The sequence below is a fragment of the Eschrichtius robustus genome, chromosome 13 (assembly GCF_028021215.1).
Source record: "Eschrichtius robustus isolate mEscRob2 chromosome 13, mEscRob2.pri, whole genome shotgun sequence".
Taxonomy (NCBI): Eukaryota; Metazoa; Chordata; class Mammalia; order Artiodactyla; family Eschrichtiidae; genus Eschrichtius; species Eschrichtius robustus.
This window is the reverse complement of record NC_090836.1, coordinates 99,184,374-99,207,291: the sequence shown is the minus strand read 5'-3', so window position 1 is coordinate 99,207,291 and position 22,918 is coordinate 99,184,374. Positions and strand designations below refer to the sequence as shown.

The following is a 22,918-nucleotide window of genomic DNA, read 5'->3' as shown; positions in this document are numbered from 1 at the left end:
GGGAGCAAAGAGCTCAGGCCACCGGAACCTCCCTCCTGCTGCTTGTCCTTCCCAGGATGGGTAGAGCCACACCGCGTCTTCAGGCTCCCAGAACACTGTCACACACAGCAGCTCCCCACCCCAGGCAGGGCCAGGGCCACTGGCAAGTGCTCACTACACGCCTGTTCACCCTGCCAGGGCCTTGGGCCAGGGCTCTGGACTCAGACCTGGGTGTGAAGGCCAGCATGTGCACACAATATGACTTTGGACCTCAGTCATTTTCCTGATGGGGAAAGTGGGGCTGATGGCACTCCCACCGCACTGGCTGTCGTGAGGGGTTAGACACGTGCAGAGCGCCTGGCTCAGAGCAACAGTCCAACAACCGCGGAAGTGTGTGTCCTCCAGCACCGCTCCTCCCTCCTGCCAAAACCTCTGCAAGTGTCCCTGGGATGGACACAAAGATCCTGTTCTCCTGCAGGAGGCAGGCTGCGGTGGCCCTGGGCCGCCTGTGCGTCGCTGAGCAGGTCTCTTGGACAGTCTCTCTGTCCTCAGTGTCCCTTTCTGTGACACAAGCTCTCATCATCCTCACGCCCACGCCCCACGCAGGCCTCCAGCCGGAACAGGCTGCTGGGGTTTCCTGTCTCCTAGCCTGCGCCTCTGCAGGTCCTTCCACCTGTGCAGCCATGCTCCTCTCCAGCCTGTGAACGAAATTCCATCCATCCTTCAAAGCCTGGCTCCTCCATGGAGCCGCTCCTGGTCCCGTCAACACGACCATCACACACTCATTCACCCTATTTCCTGGGGGCCTGGGGTCAGGCCCAATCCTTGCCCTGGAAGAGAGGGTCTTCGGGTGGGGAAGACAAGGGTGCACCCATCACCACACAGGGAGGCCCAGCATTGGCAGGGGAGCTGTGGGATGGGGGAAAGTGCCGCAGGCCTGATGGCCAGCGGCACAGGGCGTGGCCACAGCTGCCATGCCCATCCCTCCACACCACCTGCCCCAGACAAGGACCAGCCTCCTCACTGCCCCCATCTCCTCAAGGTCATCACAGGGGTCTTTCTAACCACAAATCAGACTCTGTCCTACCCAGCCTAGAGCCTCTCTTTACCTTTGCTGGCCCAGTTCCCCACACCATCTTTTCCAACCCCGGCCCGGCAGGACAGCTCCCGCAAAGAAGGGTGGCGAGAAGAAGAAGGGCTGGTCCACCGTCAACGAGGTAGTGACCAGAGAATACACTGTCAACATTCACAGGTGCATCCATGGGGTGGGTTTCAAGAAGCGCGCCCCTTGGGCACTCAAAGAAATCCAGAAATCTGCCACAAAGGAGATGGGAACTCCAGATGGACACACTGACACCAGGCTCAACAAAACTGTCTAGGCCAAAGGAATAAGGAATGTCCCACACCGTATCCGTGTGTGGTTGTCCAGAAAACATAATGAAGATGAAGAGTCACCAAACAAACTCTATAAGTTGGTTACCTATGTACCTGTCACCACTTTAAAAAATCTACAGTTAATGTGGATGAGAACTAACTGGTGATTGTCCAATAAAGTTATAGAACCACACACACACACAAAATTCCCCACACCAGCCCATGCCTCGTGGGAACGCCTGCCCCACTACGCTCCCTCACCCCCAACCCCCAGCCCCGTTCAGCCCGCAGTCCTCTCAGAAAACCTCAGTGGTCAGAGACGCACCTCTGAGTCAGTTCTCTAGGCCCTGAGGTGTGAGCAAACAGAAACAAATGCTGCCTGTAACCGTCCCAGTGGTAATTCCTGATAAGTCTGAAGCCCATGCCAGGGAATAAACATTCTCTGCCCCAGGCAGTATGAAAAAGGCTCCTCACCAGGTGGGTGTGAATCCACTTCTCTGACCACCAAAATCCCAAAGGAGCAGTTCGGCCATGCACGTGGGCTATGGAGAGGGGTTCAGATCCCCTGAGTGGCAGTTTCCTGCTGGGTAAATTGGAGATTACAACTAGCACCCACCAACAGGATTAATACATAGAAGGTGCTCATTTCAGGGCCTGGTATACCGCAGACACTTAATAAATGGTGGCTATTAGATCAGAATTCCTGTGCTGGACATTCAAGTCAACATTTGCCATATGCCCATTATATGCAGATGAGAAGGCCAGGGTGCCTACCTTACCCAGGCCTTACAACTTAGTTAGAGGCATGCAAAGATATCCCAGCAGCTGTACCCTAAACCAGACTCCTGTGGTAAACAGGCTGGGATGAGGCACAAAGAAAGTGGAAGCTCCTCAATAGGGGCAACGTCTGAATTGGGTTTTGAAGGTTGAGTAGGAGTTGGCTCCTTGGTGTCAGGGAGGGCAGGCCTTCTGGCAGGCTGCATGTGATGGTTTATGAAATCACTGTCATCTCCCACATTTTATCTGATCCTGACTGTGGGCTGGACCATGCTGGGACCCACATTTGAGAGATGGGGAGAGTGAGGCTCAGACGGCTCACAAGGCCTACAACTGCTGACTTTAGGCTGGTAAAGACACTGCTGCCCTCCCCCCTCAAAGGCACAGTAGAGGCGGAACCGCTCAGCAACCTTCCCAGGCACCTGAGCCTGTGCTTGGTGTCCGTGAGCGCTTGTGTCCCAGAGAAGGCAGATGTGTCTGTGGAGTGACTGGGGGGAAGGCTCCCACACAAAAATATGTTTCTCTCAATTTCCTGTCCCAGGATCTATATATCGACCACTCTAGATTCATTTTATTGAGTGTAAAGTTCCCAGGCCAGGGCTGGCAAATAGATTTTATCTCATTAGCAACACTGCCAGTCATCTAATGCCCCACACGTCTCCCTTTTCCTCAGTTTCCCTCCCTGGGAAGAACATTTTTATAGGTGGTTGTTATGAATTAAATGTTTGTGTCCCCGCCCAAATTAATATGTTGAAGCCCTAACCCCCAGTGTGACTGTACTTGGAGAAGGGGCCTCTGAGGAAGTAATTCAGGTTAAATGTGGTCACGAGGGTAGGGCTCTGATCCAGTATTTTCTTCTGGTAGCCTGGCTAGACAAATAGAGATTTTGGTACCGAGAAGTGGGGTGCTGCTATAACAAACACTAAAAATACAAAAGTGGCTTTGGAGCTGGACGATGAGTAGAGGCTGAAGGAGTTTTGTGGTACATTCTAGAAAAGCCCCCAGACTGCCATGAAAGGACTGTTGGTAAAAATATGGACACTAAGGCAATTCTGGTGAGATCTCAGATGAAAATGAAGGACAGGTTACTGGAAACCGGAGGAAAGGTGATCCTTGTTGGAAAGTGGCAAAGGACTTGGCTGAATAGTGTTCTAGTGTTTGGTGGAAGGTAGACTTTGCAAGCGATGAAACAATATTTAGCAGAGGAGCTTTCTAAGCCAGGTACGGAAGTTGTGGCATTGAGTCCTCCTTACCACTTATGGCAAAATACGAGAGAAGAGAGATGAATTTAAGAAGGAATCGTTTAATAAAAGGAACCAGAACTTGAAGAATTAGAACATTCTCAGCTTATCCATATTGCAAAAAATGAGACGGAGTGTTCTGAAGAGAACACCTAGGGTGTGGCTGAACAGCCGTTTGGTAAGGAGATTAGTATGGATCAAATCAGCCATCAGCAGAAGTCAGAAATAGAGATGGAATTATACCAGCAGAAATAATGCCAGTTTGAACTAAAGGGGACAGAGAAGGCTGGATGACGGAATGAAAGAAGGCTGCAGGACTTCTGGAATTCTACAGGACAGGATCATAGAGCGATTTGGCTGCAAACATGCTCTATCCTTTAAGAAAAGGGAAATATAACCCCAAAGATAATTCAGAGATCATCAGGGCTGCCTCCTTGGTTTCAAAGGGTGGGGCCACTGCCTCCTTTTCAACAGGCCCAGAGCCTTGGGGGGCAAAGTGCTGGAAGAGCTGTGGGGGTGATGCTGTGCCCCAGTGGGCCGGGAAGGGGGAACATCAAGCCAAAGACGCTTCTCAAGCCTGAAAATCGAATGGAATTTGCCCCATTGGGCTTTGGACATGCCTGGAACCTGTGACCTCTTTCTTCTTTCCGATGAATCCCTTTTGGAATGGAAATGTCTATCCCATGCCTGTCCCACCATTGTATTTTGAAACCTTATAACTTGTCTGGTTTCATAAGTTCACAGCTGGAGAGGAATTTTGCTTCAGGATGAATCACACCTCCAGTCTTAACCATATCTGATTCAGATGAGACTCTGAACTTGAGACTTGATGCTGGAATTAGTTAAGAATTCGGGGGCTATCGGGATGGAATGAATCCATTTTGCATGTGATGAGAACATGAATTTGGCGGAGGGGGGCAAGGGCAGAATTGATAGATTGAATGTTTGTGTCCCCTGAAAACCTTATGTTGGAAGCCCTAACCCCCAATGTGACTGTTTGGAAATAGGGCCTCAAAGGAGGTAATTAAGGTTAAATGGGGTTATAAGGGTAGGGTCCTGATCTGATAGGATTAGTGTCCTTTTTTTTTTTTTAAATTTATTTATTTTATTTATTTATTTTTGGCTGCGTTGGGTCTTCGTTGCTGCACGCGGGCTTTCTCTAGTTGCGGTGAACGGGGGCCACTCTTCGCTGCAGTGCGCAGGCCTCCCATTGCGGTGGCCTCTCTTGTCGCAGAGCACGGGCTCTAGGCACGTGGGCTTCAGTAGTTGTGGCACACGGGGTCAGTAGTTGTGGCTCACGGGCTCTAGAGTGCAGGCTCAGCAGCCGTGGCGCATGGGCTTAGCTGCTCTGAGGCATGTGGGATCTTCCAGGACCAGGGCTCGAACCCGTGTCCCCTGCATTGGCAGGTGGATTCTTAACCACTGAGCCACCAGGGAAGCCCAGGATTAGTGTCTTTATTAGAAGAGACACCAGAGAGTTCTCCCTCCCTCTCCCCGAAGGCAGGCATCACCAAGCAAAGGCCAGATGAGGCCACAGTGAGAACGCAGCCAGCTGTCTGCAAGCACAAGAGAGCTCTCACTAGACACCAAATCCGCCAGCACCTTGATCTGGGTCGTCCACCCTCCAAAACTGCGAGAAAATAAATTTCTGTTGTTTAAGACACCCAGTCTATGATACTTTGTTAAGCAGCCAGAGCAGACTAAGACAGTGGTTAAAAGATCATGTGTTCTCAGCTAAAGAGGGAGGCGAGTTCCTCGAGGGTGAGGGTCAGGCACGACTCGGATAGGGCACTTGGTGGAGGAGCAAGGAGCATGTAAGCCAAACAAATCTCATTCCTTTTTAACGAAAAAAGCTTCCCACCGCCAAGCTGGGCAGTCCCCCAACTCTGGGTCCAGGTTCTTATAATTCAGGAATTTCAAGATGGATCTGCCTCAAATGGGCTCTTCTCAGAAATACAGCTGTGAATTAGAGCCAACAGAAAATGATTCCCTCAATGTATCAGCATAGTACCTGACCTCACACCCAGGTGCACACCTGGGTTCAACTCCAAGATCTGTTCCCTATTAGCTGCATACAAGCTGCTTAATTTCTCGGTGTCTCACTTCCCTCGCCTCTAAAACAGGAAAAGTAATATCGACTGTAAAGGGTTGATGTGAAGGTTCAATGAGATGTCTGACACAAGATAAACATTTAATATCAACTATTTTTATTTTATAATCATTATGATTACTTTAAAAAATGGGCAAAGAACATGAACAGGAAACTCAAAGGAAATATAATTCATTAAGAAAAGTTACTCAGGGAGACTTCCCTGGTGGTGCAGTGGTTAAGAATCCGCCTGCCAATGCAGGGGACAGGGGTTCGATCCCTGGTCCGGGAAGATCCCACATGCCGCAGAGCAACAAAGCCCGTGCGCCACAACTACTGAGCCTGCGCTCTAGAGCCCGCGAGCCACAACTACTGAGCCCGCGTGCCACAACTACTGAAGCCCGCGTGCCTAGAGCCTGTGCTCTGCAACAAGAGAAGCCACCGCTATGAGAAGCCCGTGCACTGCAATGAAGAGTAGCCCCCGCTCACCACAACTAGAGAAAGTCTGTGCACAGCAACGAAGACCGAATGCAGCCAAAAATAAATAAAAATAAATAAATAAATATATTAAAAAAAAAAAAAAAAGAAAGAAATGATCCTCAGGGAATTCCCTGGCAGTCCAGTGGTCCAGTGGTTAGGACTCAGTGCTTTCACGGCTAGGGGCCTGTGTTCGATCCCTGGTTGGGGAACTAAGATCCCACAAGCTGCGTGGCACAGACAAAAAAAAAAAAAAAGGAAAAGAAACTCACTGATGACAGAACCACATGTTAAAACAACAAGACGACACTTTTCACTCATGAGGCTAATGAGAGAAGAGAGCCAGGTCGATGAGGCAGAGGAATGGGCACTCTCCAACACTGCCAATACACTGAGTGGGTGAACTGATGGTGTCTGTGAAGTAATGTCTGCCAAAATGAGCAAGCTGCCTACCCAGCAGCCAGCTTCCCTTCCTCCTCCCTGGCACTGCCCCAATACTGTTGCTTTCCCAGGTACCCCGGTGAAGCTGCACTGGGCTAAACCAATCGTAACGGTCCTTTTCCTCGCCAGGATTGGCTTGGACGACGGCATGTGACATCACCCTGGCCAATAGGAAGGAGAGGAAATCAGCTAAGGGGCTTCTGGGAAAGACTTCCTTCACACTTAAAATGGGACAGGAGAAATAATACCTTTTCCTGCTGCTGTATGGCAGAGTGTAGTAAGAAGATGGCAGAGAAGAAAGACTGCCCAAAGGTGTTTAATAAACTGACTCAATAAACTCACCCTTGAACTGCTCTGCCTCATTTATCACTTGAGATTTTAATAAACTCCATTTTGAGGAAGGAATTCTGTTACTTGCAGCCAAAAGCCTTCCAAATGATAAAATGCCCTTTCTCTTTGACCCAGAAATTTCTCTTCCAAGAATTTAACCTACCAAAATCCTTGTACAAGCCCTCAAATTATATTTGTACAGGGGTTTAAAAAATATATTTATTTATTTATTTGGCTGCACTGGGTCTTAGCTGCGGTACTCAGGATCTTCACTGCTGCGTGCGGGATCTTCGCTGAAGCGTGCGGGATCTTTTAGTTTAAGCATGTGAAATTTTTAGTTACGGCATGCAGGCTCTTAGTTGCAGGCATGCGGATCTAGTTCCCTGACCAGCGATCAAACCCGGGCCCGCTGCATCGGGAGCACGGAGTCTTAACCCCTGGACCACCAGGGAAGTCCCCAGGGACTTTTTTTTTTTTTAAAGAGAAAAAAACTAGAAGCAACCTTAATGTCCACCAGTAAAGAATTAGCTTAATCAATCACTTGCATTATGGAATACAATGCAGCTATTGAATCTATACGTATTGTCATGGAGATGTGTCTGTACATGGTTGAGAAAGGAAAAAAGCAGATTTCAGGACATTTTGGGTTGTATGATTACATCTGTGTGAGAGAATATTCTCCAATTTAACTGGTTCTCTCCGGGAATTGGGATCTGCCAAGAGGCAACAGCACACAGACCACTTTCCTTTCTGCCTTATATGCCTCAGCATGGTTTGGACTTTTTGCAGAGAGCAAGTATTAGCCTTGTAGAGCCTCCCATCAAGCCTCTTAGATAGCCTCAACCACCAGAGGGCAGACAGCAGAAGCAAGAAAAACTATAATCCTGCAGCCTGTGGAACAAAAACCACATTCACAGAAAGATAGGCAAGATGAAAAGGCAGAGGGCTATGTACCAGATGAAGGAACAAGATAAAACCCCAGAAAAACAACTAAATGAAGTGGAGATAGGCAACCTTCCAGAAAAAGAATTCAGAATAATGATAGTGAAGATGATCCAGGACCTTGGAATAAGAATGGAGGCAAAGATCGAGAAGATGCAAGAAATGATTAACAAAGACCTAGAAGAATTAAAGAACAAACAAACAGAGATGACCAATACAATAACTGAAATGAAAACTATACTAGAAGAAGTCAATAGCAGAATAACTGAGGCAGAAGAACGGATAAGTGACCTGGAAGACAGAATGGTGGAATTCACTGCTGCCGAACAGACTAAAGAAAAAAGAATGAAAAGAAACGAAGACAGCCTAAGAGACCTCTGGGACAACATTAAACGCCACAACATTCACATCATAGGGGTCCCAGAAGGAGAAGAGAGAGAGAAAGGACCAGAGAAAATATTTGAAGAGATTATAGTCGAAAACTTCCCTAACATGGGAAAGGAAATAGCCACCCAAGTCCAGGAAGCACAGAGAGTCCCATACAGGATAAACCCAAGGAGAAACACGCCGAGACACATAGTAATCAAGTTGGCAAAAATTAAAGACAAAGAAAAATTATTGAAAGCAGCAAGGGAAAAACGACAAATAACATACAAAGGAACTCCCATAAGGTTAACAGCTGATTTCTCAGCAGAAACTCTACAAGCCAAAAGGGAGTGGCATGATATACTTAAAGTGATGAAAGGGAAGAACCTACAACCAAGATTACTCTACCTGGCAAGGATCTCATTTAGATTTGATGGAGAAATCAAAAGCTTTACAGACAAGCAAAAGCTAAGAGAATTCAGCACCACCAAACCAGCTCTACAGCAAAGTGCTAAAGGAACTTCTCTAACTGGGAAACACAAGAGAAGAAAAGGACCTACAAAAACAAACCCAAAACAATTAAGAAAATGGTCATAGGAACATACATATCGATAATTACCTTAAACGTGAATGGATTAAATGCTCCAACCAAAAGACACAGGCTTGCTGAATGGATACAAAAACAAGACCCATCTATATGCTGTCTACAAGAGACCCACTTCAGACCTAGGGACACATACAGACTGAAAGTGAGGGGATGAAAAAGATATTCCATGCAAATGGAAATCAAAAGAAAGCTGGAGTAGCTATACTCATATCAGATAAAATAGACTTTAAAATAAAGAATGTTACAAGAGACAAGGAAGGACACTACATAACGATCAAGGGATCAATCCAAGAAGAAGATATAACAATTATAAATATATATGCACCCAACATAGGAGCACCTCAATACATAAGGCAACTGCTAACAGCTATAAAAGAGGAAATCGACAGTAACACAATAATAGTGGGGGACTTTAACACCTCACACCAATGGACAGATCATCCAAAATGAAAATAAATAAGGAAACACAAGCTTTAAATGACACAATAGACCAAATAGATTTAATTGATATTTATAGGACATTCCATCCAAAAACAGCAGATTACACTTTCTTCTCAAGTGCACACGGAACATTCTCCAGGATAGATCACATCTTGGGTCAAAATCAAGCCTCAGTAACTTTAAGAAAAGTGAAATCATATCAAGCATCTTTTCTGACCACAACGCTATGAGATTAGAAATGAATTACAGGGAAAAAAACGTAAAAAGCAGAAACACATGGAGGCTAAACAATACGTTACTAAATAACCAAGAGATCACTGAAGAAATCAAAGAGGAAATCAAAAAATACCTAGAGACAAATGACAATGAAAACACGACGATCCAAAACCTATGGGATGCAGCAAAAGCAGTTCTAAGAGGGAAGTTTATAGCTATACAAGCCTACCTAAAGAAACAAGAAAACTCTCAAGTAAACAATCTAACCTTACACCTAAAGGAACTAGAGAAAGAAGAACAAACAAAACCCAAAGTTAGCAGAAGGAAAGAAATCATAAAGATCAGAGCGGAAATAAGTGAAAGAGAAACAAAGAAAACAATAGCAAAGATCAATAAAACTAAAAGCTGGTTCTTTGAGAAGATAAACAAAATTGATAAACCATTAGCCAGACTCATCAAGAAAAGGAGGGAGAGGACTCAAATCAATAAAATTAAAAATGAAAAAGGAGAAGTTACAACAGACACCGCAGAAATACAAAGCATCCTAAGAGACTACTACAAGCAACTCTATGCCAATAAAATGGACAACCTGGAGGAAATGGACAAATTCTTAGAAAGGTATAACCTTCCAAGACTGAACCAGGAAGAAACAGAAAATATGAACAGACCAATCACAAGCAATGAAATTGAAACTGTGATTAAAAATCTTCCAACAGACAAAAGTCCAGGACCAGATGGCTTCACAGGTGAATTCTATCAAACATTTAGAGAAGGACTAACACCCATCCTTCTCAAACTCTTTCAAAAAATTGCAGAGGAAGGAACACTCCCAAACTCATTCTATGAAGCCACCATCACCCTGATACCAAAACCAGACAAAGATACTGCCAAAAAAAAAAAAAAAAAAGTATTAGCCTTGTAATTTAAAATACAAAATGAGATGACTGACATCAGGCCAACAGTAGGACAGGGGCCAAATGGGAACCAGTAGCCTGATTTTAAGCCCAGTGCTCCAGGACTGCCAAAATGTCCATGGACTGTTCTTCCCAAGAAAAAGACCAAACCGTTGACCTGAGAACCATGAAGGAAACACATTGTTTTTTCCATTTTGGAGAAGGGTTTGAAAATGACAGAATTTTAAAGACTCAGATCTTCATCTGACCAGGCAGGGACTGCGCTAGCCCCTCCAAAATCTCAACGTCTGGCCCATGCTTGACACAGAGGAAGTGCTCAGGAAATGGTGGTTTGGATGAAAAAGAAATGGATGGGGCTTCCCTGGTGGCGCAGTGGTTGAGAATCTGCCTGCCGATGCAGGGGACACGGGTTCGAGCCCTGGTCTGGGAAGATCCCACATGCCGCGGAGCAACTAAGCCCGTGTGCCAGAACTACTGAGCCTGCACGTCTGGAGGCTGTGCTCCGCAACAAGAGAGGCCGCGATAGTGAGAGGTCCACGCACCGCGATGAAGAGTGGCCCCCGCTTGCTGCAACTAGAGAAAGCACTCGCACAGAAACGAAGACCCAACACAGCCTAAATAAATAAATAAATAAATAAATAAATAAATAAAAGTGAAATTCTTTAAAAAAAAAAAAAAAAGAAATGGATGAATGAGTATCAACTCATCCAATCCAAGCATTACCTAGATAAGAATGAATGAGTGTTGAATAAATAAATGAGAAAAACTGAGACCGAGATAAATTCACAATCAGGTAATAATATTAACATTTCCTGAGTGGCTACCATGTTCCAGGGGCTGTCATGATCCCTATACACATAATACCTTCCTTAAGGATCGCACAGTCCTATGAGATAGGGACTGCTATCATTCTCATTTTGTGGAGGAGGAAACAGAGGCACAGAGAAGTTAAGTGACTTGCCCAAGGTCACACAGCTGAAACAAGGTAGAGCTGGGATTCAAACCCTAGCAGCCTGGCCCCAGGGCCCACACACATCACCATAATTACACTTGGTGTCACCCATTAAGTAATCAGACCCAGCCCCAGGACCCTGAGTGTGTCATCATGCTCAAGACTCCCCCACCCCCAAAATAATTCCCTCCTCTGCTCCTGAATCCCCTTCTGGCTAGCACAACCTTGATTCCCTTTCTTGGTCACATTTTAAAAAAATTTTTATTGGAGTATAGTTTACAATGTTGTGTTAGTTTCAGGTGTACAGCAAAATGAATCAGTTGTACATACACATATATCCACTCTTTTTTTTTAGATTCTTTTCCCATATAGGCCATTACAGAGTACTGAGTGGACTTCCCTGTGCTATACAGCAGGTTCTTATTAGTTACCTATTTTATATACAGTAGTGTGTATATGTCAGTCCCAATCTCCCAATTTATCCCTTCCGCCTCTTGGTCACGTTTCGTGAAAGGGTTGTCTACGCTGTTCCCACATCCTCACTTCCTACTCACAGCAAGCCTATGCCCACTCCACTGAGGGTGCTTGCCAAGGGTCCTCCCCATCCCAGGGACCTCCTAGCTGCTGAGTCCAGTGGGGGACAGTTTTTTACTGGCCTTTTCTAGGACCCTTGGCTGCGTCCGCTGGTCCTCCTCCTCCTCTGCCCAGGTCTTCCATTTAAGGGATGGTGTTCCTGCTCTCCTCACTTGACATGCTCTTCCCAGATGAGCTCTTGCATTTCATGATCTCATGAGTCATGTCAGTGACTCACAAATCTATTCCTCCCACCAGGCTCACCCCCTCCCCAATATTTCAGATTCACATCTCTTACCTTCTGGGAAGTGCTACCCAGATGTCCAATACCCAGACTGTTTATGACCTCTGTGCCTTTCCTAATCCTGAACCCTCTACCTGGAATGCCCTCCTCCTCCCCACCCCACCCCCAGCCAACTCCCACTCATCCTTTAAGACCCAGCTTGGATGCCTCCGTGTCCAGAAGGTCCTCCCTGGCGCCCGTCCCAGTTGGGCTGGGTGTTCTTCTAACTCAACACATCCCAAACTTCACTCAGCAGCTTCTCCCCTAATCCTGCTCCTCCCCCATTATTCCCCAACTCTAGTCCTAGATCCAACCATCATCCTGTTCTCAGTCAATCTCCAATTCCTTCCACCTTTACCTCCCAAACACTTCTTCACTCTTCGCCCATCATCTCCACTAGCAGGCCCTCATCATCTCTGGCCAACAGCCTCCATTGAGCTCCTTCCAATCTGCTGCCATTTGGTGATCAGGGGTATCCGACATACATGTCAACGTCACTCCCCCGTGTGACATCAAAACCCTTCCAGGTGCGTGCACACACACAAATGAATGCAGGTTTAAGAAAAGGTGGAAAGTGAATAAGCTCTGTAGTCCACTAATGTACCAATGCCAGTTTTCTGGTTTTGATCATGTATACTGGCTGTATATCACCATCAAGGGAAGCTGGGTGAAGGGAACTCTTTGTTACCATTTTTGCAACTTCCTGTGAAGAAAGTTAGAAAACAAACAAAACCTTGCATGACACCCACTACCAGGAGGACAAAGGCCAAGCGGCGCATCCAGGTCACACAGCACCCACCCACGGCCAGGCCTGGAATGTGACACTCCAGCAACTCCGGAGCATCCAGCTTCCCGTTCAAGCTGCCCGCTCTTTCTGGAACAACCCTAATGCCCAGTGCTTCTTGAAAGCTCAGCTGAGGGCTTCCCTGGTGGCGCAGTAGTTAAGAATCCACCTGCCAACACAGGGGACACGGGTTCGAGCCCTGGTCCGGGAAGATCCCACATGCCGCGGAGCAACAAAGCCTGAGCACCACAACTACTGAGCCTGCGCTCTAGAGCCCGCAAGCCATAACTACTGAGCCCACGAGCCACAACTACTGAAGCCCACGTGCCTAGAGCCCGTGCTCCACAAGAAAAGCCACCGCAATGAGAAGCCCGTGCGCCGCAACAAAGAGTAGACCCCGCTCGCCGCAACTAGAGAAAGACCGTGCACAGCAACGAAGACCCAATGCAGCCAAAAAATAAATAAATAAGAGGATTGACATAAATTTAAAAAAAAAAAAAAAAAAGCTCAGCTGAGATGGCTCCTCTACCAGGAAGCCTTCCTTCCCCAAACCCCACCTTTGCACAGCACCCCAAGCTCACAAGCACTGCACCGATCCTAGTTAACTCAAAGTATGTGCTCATGTTCCCATTCTCTCCCTAAACTAGGAGCTCCTTGAAGCCAGAAGCTGAGTCTGATTCATCTCTCAGCAGCACAGAGAAACATATTCTGAGTAAGTGGAGTCTCATAAATCCTAGAATAACAGTGAAGATGTGGATTTCAGTAATCTTTTTTTTTTTTTTTTTGGCACACTGCGTGGCCTGTGGGATCTTAGTTCCCCAACCAGGGATGGAACCCGGGCCCTTGGGCAGTGACAGCATGGAGTCCTAACCACTGGACCGCCAGGGAAATCCCTCAGTCATCATTTATTAAGCACTTTCTCTTACCAGATATTATCCTAAGAGCTTTAAGTATAATACTTAATCCTCATAACACCCCTTAAGAAGTACTACTATCATCCTCATTTTACAGATGAGGAAACCAAGGCACAAAGAGGTGAAGTGACCTGCCAGGGTTAGTTACTAAGTGACGGAGCTGGGATTTGAACTCTGGCAGTTGGACTCTGGAGCCCACGCAGTGTCACCTCCTGACTCAAAAGTGCTCCCTCACCCCCACAGGCCGCCTTCAGCCTAGACCCACACTGCACCCCGCCACCCCACCCCGAGCACTCACCTGCCCCAGTGCAGCCTGCAGACGGGCCACGCACAACATGAACACCACCTGAGGTTACGTCATCTGCATGCCTGGTACTTCTCCTGACTCACCAGGCCCTCGATGGCTTACCCAGAGAGACCAGGAAGGCTTTAATTTCGCAGTCCCCGACCTCACTCATCAGCTTTCTGGGTCTGCATTGAGCCCGAGGACCCTCTGCTCCAAGGAGGTCAGGGAGGGGTCTCAGCTCATTTCTGGAGGTTACCTGCTGGGCGTGAAGCACCGTCTACGGCAGGGGTTTTGAACCTGGGGCCCAGGGAGAGAATTCAGGGGAATGTGACCTTTCTTCAGGGGTCTGGGAAAACATTTGCAACTTTTTTCACTAACTCCTACCTGATATTTAACATTCCCCTCGATTATGAATGTAGGCAATACACTCCGTAGTGTCAGCACAAGAAATCACAGCTTTTTCCCTGTCAAATTTCAGCTACTGCAGACACAACAAAATATCGTTCACGCTCACCACAACTTCAAAATTACGGTAGTTACATTAGACTCACTGCAGATCTTATTTTTTAGTGCATTGATGAAAAAGCCCAGCTGTAGTTCAAGAGAATTGGTTTCCTTTGTAATCCTGTGTATTTTACTTTACACGTTTAAAAAGAGTATTCTGAGAAGGCATGCATGGGCTTCCCCAGGCTGCCTGATAGGTCTGCGGTACAGAGGTGCTTAAGAAGCCCTGCTCTCAGGAATCAGGTTATTTATCCCTACAGTAATCTCAAAAGTAGGTGCTATTACCCCCACTTTCCACCAAAAAGCGAGACTTGCAAAAATAAAGTCTTTTTTTTTTTTTTTTAAATGAGGCTTGGAGGGATCTGTGACTTGCCCAAGGCCACACTGCTGCATGGGAAGCAGGCTGCAGGTACTGGCACCTCCAGGCTCCGCCAGGAACATCTGTCCAGGAATGAACATGCAATGGATACCCGCAGGCCTCAGCAACCTGCAGTTTGTTTCTTTTAACTGGCCACCTTGCATAGAAACCAAAGTCCAAGAAACTTCCCCCAGGCCCCCTCCACGGCCCCACCATAAGCCAAACTAAGAGTCAGCTGCAAAGAGTAATCCCCACCCTCCCACAGCATTCTGGTTCCAAAGGGCTTTTTTTTTTTGTTATTTATTTTTGGCTGTGTTGGGTCTTTGTTGCTGCATGTGGGCTTTCTCTGGTTGCAGCAAGCAGGGGCTACTCTTCGTTGCGGTGCGCAGGCTCCTCATTGCAGTGGCTGCTCTTGTTGCGGAACACAGGCTCTAGGCGCACGGGCTTCAGTCGTTGTGGCACACGGGCTCGGTAGTTGTGGCTCGCGGGCTCTAGAACGCAGGCTCAGTAGTTGTGGTGCACGGGCTTAGTTGCTCCGCGGCATGCAGGATTTTCCCGGACCAGGGCTCGAACCCGTGTCCGCTGCATTGGCAGGTGGATTCTTAACCCCAGTGCCACCAGGGAAGTCCCCCAAAGAGGCTTTTACTTTCTTCATCTTGTCTTTCTTGTTCGCAACAACCTGAGGGCCCAACTGCACAGAAGGGTTCAAACCCACATCTTTCTCCAGGGGCCCAAGCTCTACTCCTGCTTCTCCACCTCCAAGACCCTCCTGCTAGGCTGCTAAACTGAGACATTTAAACAGTAACTCTTTTATATATATATATAATGGAAAATAACAGAAGCTCACTGTAAAAAAAAAAAACAAAAAAACAACAGAGCTTGCCCAGAGTCCAGAGCTCAGAGTGACTGGTTACCATTCTTTTTTTTTTTTTTGAGCAATTTGAAGTCACTGCTCCTGTTCACGGGAGGAGAAATCCTTGTGGTCCTACCACCTGGGCACCAAGAGTTTCATGGGCTGCTCTGCAAAGGGCCCTGAGCCGGTTCCAGTCCCAGCCCTGTCCCATGCTAGCTTTCAGGGAATAAGTCTGAGCCTCTTTTTTGTCGTTCACGAGATGGAGCTAATGATATCCACCTTCCAAGACTATTTTGTAGATTTACATAGTCCCCTCCGCCTACACACACACACACACACACACACACACACACACACACACACACACACACACACACCCCACCCAGAGGAGGTCAGAAATTTGTGTTTCTGCTGAACTGGGCACCATCAGAGAATACTTGGCAACTTTCAAAATTATCCTGTAAGTACTTTTCAATCAGTCAACCCCAATTTCTTTGCAGTTTCTTTCTAGGCCACTCTTTTTTGGCAAGGGCTGTTCTGGACCACCTTGCTACTATTATTCATTTACTCAACAAATAACCACAGGACACCTTTGTGTGCAATGGGCTCTACCAGATGCTGGGGGAACAAGGTTAATGAAGTCCCTGGCCTTGGACAGCTTGTGGTCCATGCATAGAAAGACAAATAAAAAGGCCAGTGTTAAATGCACAAGTAATGATACAGATAAGAGTTACAAAGAAACTAAAATAGGAAACGTGGCAGAGAATGATGGAGAGGGGGGTGGGCTGGGAGCTTAGCGAAGGCCCTTCCAAGGAGGTGGCACTTAAGAGGGACAATTAGGAGCCAGTCACGGGAACATGGGAGGGGGGTAAGGGCACACCTGGCACAGGGTACGGCAAAGACAATGGCCCTGAGGTGGGAACAAGCTTAGAATATTCAAGGAAAAGACAGAAGGCCAATGAGGCCGCAGTACTGAAGTGAGGGCAGGCCAAGCAGGAAGGAAGGGGCAAGGGACAGGCTGAGGCTGGTCAGAGAGCTACACACAGGCCAAGCTGGAGAGCCAGCACTGTGCTCTATGTGTGCCAGGAAACCACTGGAAGGTTTTCAGCAGAGGAGCGACAGGGTCTCATTCGTGAGAAGATCCGCTGGGCTGCTGTGTTGAGGATGGATGACAAGAGGGGAAGGTGTGAGATTAGTTAGGAGGCTACTGCAGTGGTCCAGGCCTGGATCAAGGTGAGCAGTGGAGAAGATTCAGGAACACTCTGGACGTTATTAAATGTTCATGGCAATCACAACCATGCCCTCACACCGGGTGGTCTTTATAGCTTTCAAAGTTCCTTCATTTAAGTTTCAGAGCAAACCTGAGGCAGATGGGACTGAATCAGCAAGGCCATTTCTCAGAACAGGAGACTGAGGCCAAGACTGACGGGATGACGGTGCCCCAGCTCATGCAGCAAGTGTGTGCTGGGACTGAACGAAAGGCAGGACTTTGGACTCCCTGCCCTGTGTTCCTCTGCCTGCAAAGGGACAGGGTATGACATGGAATGCTCCAGAGAACAAGAGCTTAGATGAGCCTCTGAAAACCCCAGAAGGGTCAGAGCCTCGACCTTGCCTGCAGCCCTCAAGGAAGTGCTCGATGGATTCTCGCTGGCTGACCCCAGCTCTCAGTGTCAGGGAATCTGACACCCGCTTCCCTCTCTGAGTCATGGTGTGGACAAGACAGGAAGAACTGGGGGGTGGGTGGCCCCTCGGGTTTCTTCTGAAAAACAGAGACCTCTTTCATCTTGAAAGATTATCATGAGGATTAATGAGAGACTGTGGGCAAAAGCACGATACAAATGTTAGATCGTTAGGGTTTCCAGACAGATAAGAAAAGAGCCTCATGGAGACTGAAACACCTTAACAGCATCTCTCCTGCAGGACGGCTAAGACCTCAGACTCGGGAGTCCAGCAGGCCTGGCTCCCTCTGACCCCCTGCTCTACCTCAGCTGTGTGATCTTGGAACCTCAGTCTCCCCATCTGCAAAATGGGGCTGTTAATAGTCGCTCCTGCCTCAAAGAGTCGTTAAGCGGATTCAGTAAGAGAAAGCGCAGAAAGCACAAGCACAGGGCCAGCACACAGACGCCATCCAGACATGGTGGCTGCTGTTGCTACTGCCACTGTCACCATCAAGCCTGGGTCTCAGCCTCTGATTCGGGGCTCGGGAATTGCTGCGGAACTGAAGTCAACTAGAGATGTCTCCTGGATGCAGAAATGCTGCCGCCCCTTCCCTCTGGGCCTCCATAGCCTGATGGGGAAACAGCGCTAACACACCTGCAGAAGCCATCAGGGCGCCTGCAAAGAAACAGACTTACTGGGAGAAATAAATAAGGTGGGAAGGAGCCCCATAGCTGGTGATGACAGAGAAAGGAAAACGAGCCTGTTTTCTATGGGCCATTAAATGTGATGAAAGGAGCTGGCTTCTGTGGAGGCTCCTGGGAGCTGACACGTAGCAGTCACTTCATCAACCCCAGCTGAGGCTGCAGCCAGACTTCCTCAGAGGATACCTCCACCTTCTGCTGTCTCACCTTACCACCACCAGCCCCGTCAGCCTCCTGCTTCCCTCCCTCCCAGCCTTACCTAGTCCCCCACTGGGCCAGCTCAAGAGCCAAACTGCCCGGGTTTGCCCTCTAGCTCTGTCACTTACACGATGTCACTTAACCTCTCTGTGCCACAGTTTCTTCATCTGTAAAATGGAGACAATTATAACGCCCACCTATAGGGCTATCATAAAGATTGACTAAGCTCATCTAGGAGAAACCACTCATGACAGCTGGCCACTAGCTAATTGCTGGATTGGTGTTTGTTAAGTTACTAAAAATTTTTAAACCCCTCTAGTTCCTCTCATCTGAGTCTCCTGTCCCGATCCCCGGGCACTGGGCTCCTCCCAGAGCTTACCACCAAACATCATCAAACCTCAGGGCTCATTTTCGGAAATGGAAACTTGGGCCTGGAGAACCCAAGGGACCACAGTGGCAGAGCCTGACTTGAACCTGAACTCACACCTGCCACCTGCACCGTGGCTGTACCAGATGATCTGCCTGTTCCTACTTCACACTGCCCTGCCTTTGTCCAGCTCAGTGCCGCTCCTTAGAATGCCCTTTCTCTGGCCTTTCTCAACCCATCTTTCTTTTTTTAAATTTTTTAAAAATTTTATTTATTTATTTTTGGCTGTGTTGGGTCTTCGTTGCTGCACACGGGCTTTCTCTAGTTGCGGTGAGCGGGGGCTACTCTCCGTTGCGGTGCACGGGCTTCTCATTGCGGTGGCTTCTCTTGTTGCGGAGCACGGGCTCCAGGCATGCAGGCTTCAGTAGTTGTGGCTCGCAGGCTTTAGAGCACAGGCTCAGTAGTTGTGGTGCATGGGCTTAGTTGCTCCGCGGCACGTGGGATCTTCCCAACCAGGGATTGAACCCGTGTCCCCTGCATTGGCAGGCAGATTCTTAACCACTGCGCCACCAGGGAAGCCCTCAACCCATCTTTCAAATGTTTAAATGGCACTTCTTCTCGGAAGACCTTCCACCCCCCAGGGCAAAATAAATCTTCTTCCTCTACACTGGGACATAATTTAATTTGACAACAAAATGGCTGAATGCGTCCTCCTGGCACCTCCACGGGGGCCTGGGACACAGAGGGTGAATCAGACCCAGTTCCTGTCCTTGGGAAGCTCAGGTTAATCATCCATATCTTTCTCCTTTCCAAGCCGCAGGCTCCTCCGCGGCGTCAAGCCAGGTACTGGCAGGCCCTAGGAACTGAACTCGGATCTCCACGCTCAGGGCCCAGTCTTCCTTCCACCACCATTCTGCCTTCTGCAGTCAGGCTTCCAGAAACCTCCTGAGAGTACCTGCACTGGGCCAGCCCCGCGAGGCCATGGGGCACAGGGCTGGTTCATTAAAACTCCCTGGCCTTGGGGAGCCTGCTGACATTTTAGCTTAAGCCCCCACCCCCAGAACATTTGCCAGTTCAAACTGTCTTGGTCTCTGTTCTTGTCTACATATTTGGGATGGAGGTGGTCCAATTCTGACGCCATGTAGCACACTTAACAGTCACACAGGACTGGCTTCAAATCCAGCCAGGTGATCTTGGGCCAGCCACATAAATCATGTGTTCCTCAGTGTCTTCAGCTGTGAGATGGAGATAATAATGCCCACCCCTCAAGGAGCCACTGTAAGAATTAGAACATACGTCAACCTCCCAGAGTGGAAGCAATTGTGGTGAGCCCAGAATCCCCTACCTCTTCTCCACCCCAGCCAAGCATACCCATTCTTTCAAGTTCAAGACCCACTTGCTGGAAAGGAAGCCTTTCCTAACTTTTCCAGGTTACCCTGAGAGCTCTCTCTTCTCTCCACTCCCACCGCATTGACCCTAGTATTGACCATTTCCTTGTTCTCTCATTGGTTCGCTAGAGTTAACTTTCTCTTCCCAGCCAGCCTCTAAGTGGCAAACTCAACCCAAGCCTGCCCCACAGCATCGCACTATGCTCACAAGAAGCGCTTGAAAAGTAACTTGCTAAGGTAGCCAGGACTCTGGGAAAAGGTGAAGATTTGGAGGCAGAAAACCAGGTGGGAATCCTAGCTCTGTTATGTGACTTTCCAGGGAGAACCTTCAACTCTCTAAGCCTCAGGTTTCTCATCTGGAAAATGAGGACTGAAAAATGTCGAGCTGACATGGTTGCTACGGAGGACAGATGAGCCAGCATACGTGAAAGCCCTTTTGTTATAAACTAAAAAGTGCTATTTAAGGGATTATTATTTTCAGATTTTCAAATCCAAACCTACTGATGCCTCAACTTTCCTATACCTAAGACGCAAGAGCCCAGCTCTTAGCCCCAAATAATCCACCAAAACCCACATTCTTAACTGTTCATCCTAAACAAAAAGCCAACAGCCTAGAATTCACAGCATCCATGGAACCTCGTTCCAGCTCAGGGCTCACAAAATCTCTTCTATCTTCAGATCTCAGCCCTCCTGGACACAGGTTTCTCCTTCCCAGCTCAAGGAAGCCCACACCACAAACCTATTCCAACTGCAGTTGGCTGGGCATCATTTCTAGCTTGCAGTCCAATTTCCATGGGAAGTGAAAATGGGGAAAGACGACCAAGGTGGGTATGGTGGTATGTGGGGGGAGAGGGGGAGAAGTCTTGGTGGTAGAATTAAAGATTCTGCTGGAATTTTGTGTCCAATAGTTGCTAAATGTACTATAATTATCACATTTGTGTGAAAATCCAAGGATCTGCATTCTGCTGTTTTCATGGGACTGGATGAATTGCAGGCACTGAGGAAAATGCTAAGAAGTTGGAGTTCAAAGTCTTGTACCCAGGAATCAAAAGTCCCAGTAAGCAATCCCAGAGAAATGAAATCCCTGACAAAGCTGATGTGGACACCCCAGTCCCTCACTCTGGGCCCAGGCCCCTTCTCCAGCCCCTCCATTTCTTCTCCAGCCCCTATTCTTACCCATTAATGCCATGTAGGCATCACACCCATCAGAGTCTATCAGAGTGAATCCTGATTTATTTCCCCTGGGAATACTGCTTTGTCTCTGTGAAAGACCCCCAAACCGGGCACCTTATAAATATCCGAACCAGACAGATTTTAAGAGGAAATCGGGGAAAGGAAGGAGCAGGCCGGGAGGAGCCCCTGAGGCTCGCCGAGGGCAGTAGCGGGGTCCGAGGCCGGGGTGGGTGGCTCCCGTGCACTCATTTCCCGGGGTCGTCCCCCAGGCGCTGGAGCTGTCCCCCGCAGCCCCTGTGAGCCCCTCGTAGGACGACGGACCCCCCGCAGGCCTGAGCCCAGGGACTGATCCCGCGACCGGAAATGCCCCCCCAGACCGCGCCCCCTTTCCTGCCGCCCTCTCCCCCGGGCCGGGCCGCAGGCCCCGGATCCCCGGGCTCGCGTGGCCGCCGCAGCCGGCAGGGGCGGCCCGTTGGCGGCCGCGGTCCTCGGCCCGCGCTGCGGTCCCTCCAACTCTCGGCGCTGCGGGGCCAAGGCGCACACAAAAGGAAGGGGCGCGCTGCCAGCGACGCCCCCGCCAATCGCCTCGAACCCCATCGCGGGAACCGGCAAAGCATCCGCGCACCCCAAAGCTCCGGACGCCCAGGAGAGAGCCCCCCACGCAAGAAATTCCAAGACACCCCTCGGGGGGTTGCAGAGGCAGCCAAATCTCCCAGCGGCAGGTGCCCCCGACCGCACAATAACTTTGAAACTTTGGGGCAGGGCACGGGGGCCGGGAGGGGGAGCCCCAAAAAGAAGGAAAGGGGGGTTGGGGGATTATTTATTTTTGCAAAATGCACTCTCCGGGTGTCCCCGCACAGCTCCGGCCTGGCCAGGGCTTTCCGCACCTCCTCCCAGCTCGGCGCGGCCCCCGGGCGCCCCGAGCCTTCCAGCGCCGGCCGCCGGTTCGCGGTCGGGCCCCGGCCTCTGCCCCGCGGGGCTCGGGCCGCGCGCAGCACTCACTCACCTCGGCCGGGCTGCGCTCCCCGCGGGCCTGCGCCGAGCCCGATAAATGGTATGCTATGACTAGAGGTATGATTACGTTATTATTATTAGTAATAATAAGAGTAAATGCTATTTAATTACGGGCGGCAGCATCCTGCTCTCGGCGCCGCCGCCCCGGCAGCTCCGTCCATGTGGCTCCGGAGAGCTTTACTTTCATTTCCAGCCCCCTCGGCCGGCCGCTCGCGGCAGCACCCGCTGGAGGCACGGTCTCCCTGCAGTTCTTCCTCCTCGGGTCCTAGAGCGCGGCTTCCTCGCCGGGCGCCGGGGGTGGGCGGCGCGGGCTGAGCACCTGGGGGCGGAGGGGGCGGGGAAGTCCCCCTTCCCCTTGGAAAGCTCATGCCTGGAATTCACCTTTATCTTCTTTGAAAGTGTCCTTCCCTCTTTGGGCTTTTCTTTTGGCAATTCTGCATTTCTGGGCTGATGCTGTTCTAACTCAGCGCCTCCGCCCTTCCTCATGTGTGTAAAGAGCCCCCGGGGTTTCCAGATGCTTTCAGTGAAGGCTCCCCAAAACCCTAGATGCCTTGTGCCCTTTTCAAGGATGAGGACCAAAGGCTCAGAGAGGAATCAGGACCTCCCTCGACTGTTGTTGTATGTATGGGATCTTTCCCGAAGGGATTTGAGAGGCTGCTTAGAAGACCCAGAAGGTAAGGGGAGATCACCAAAGGAGAAACCGGCTGTCAGCATCCC

At 49.1% G+C, this 22,918-nt stretch overlaps 1 protein-coding gene and 1 pseudogene across 1 annotated transcript in view; one reads left to right on the top strand and one right to left on the bottom strand.

Moving 5' to 3' along the window:
- Window positions 1-22,468, bottom strand: part of ZC3H7B (zinc finger CCCH-type containing 7B) — a 56,830-nt gene extending 34,362 nt beyond the window's left edge. The window contains exon 1 of the mRNA XM_068559718.1: window positions 22,194-22,468. The gene's annotated coding sequence lies outside the window, so the exon portion shown is untranslated. The remainder of the gene's footprint in view (window positions 1-22,193) is intronic.
- On the top strand, window positions 954-6,817 carry LOC137775863 (large ribosomal subunit protein eL31-like; annotated as a pseudogene).
- Window positions 22,469-22,918: the final 450 nt, after the last annotated feature.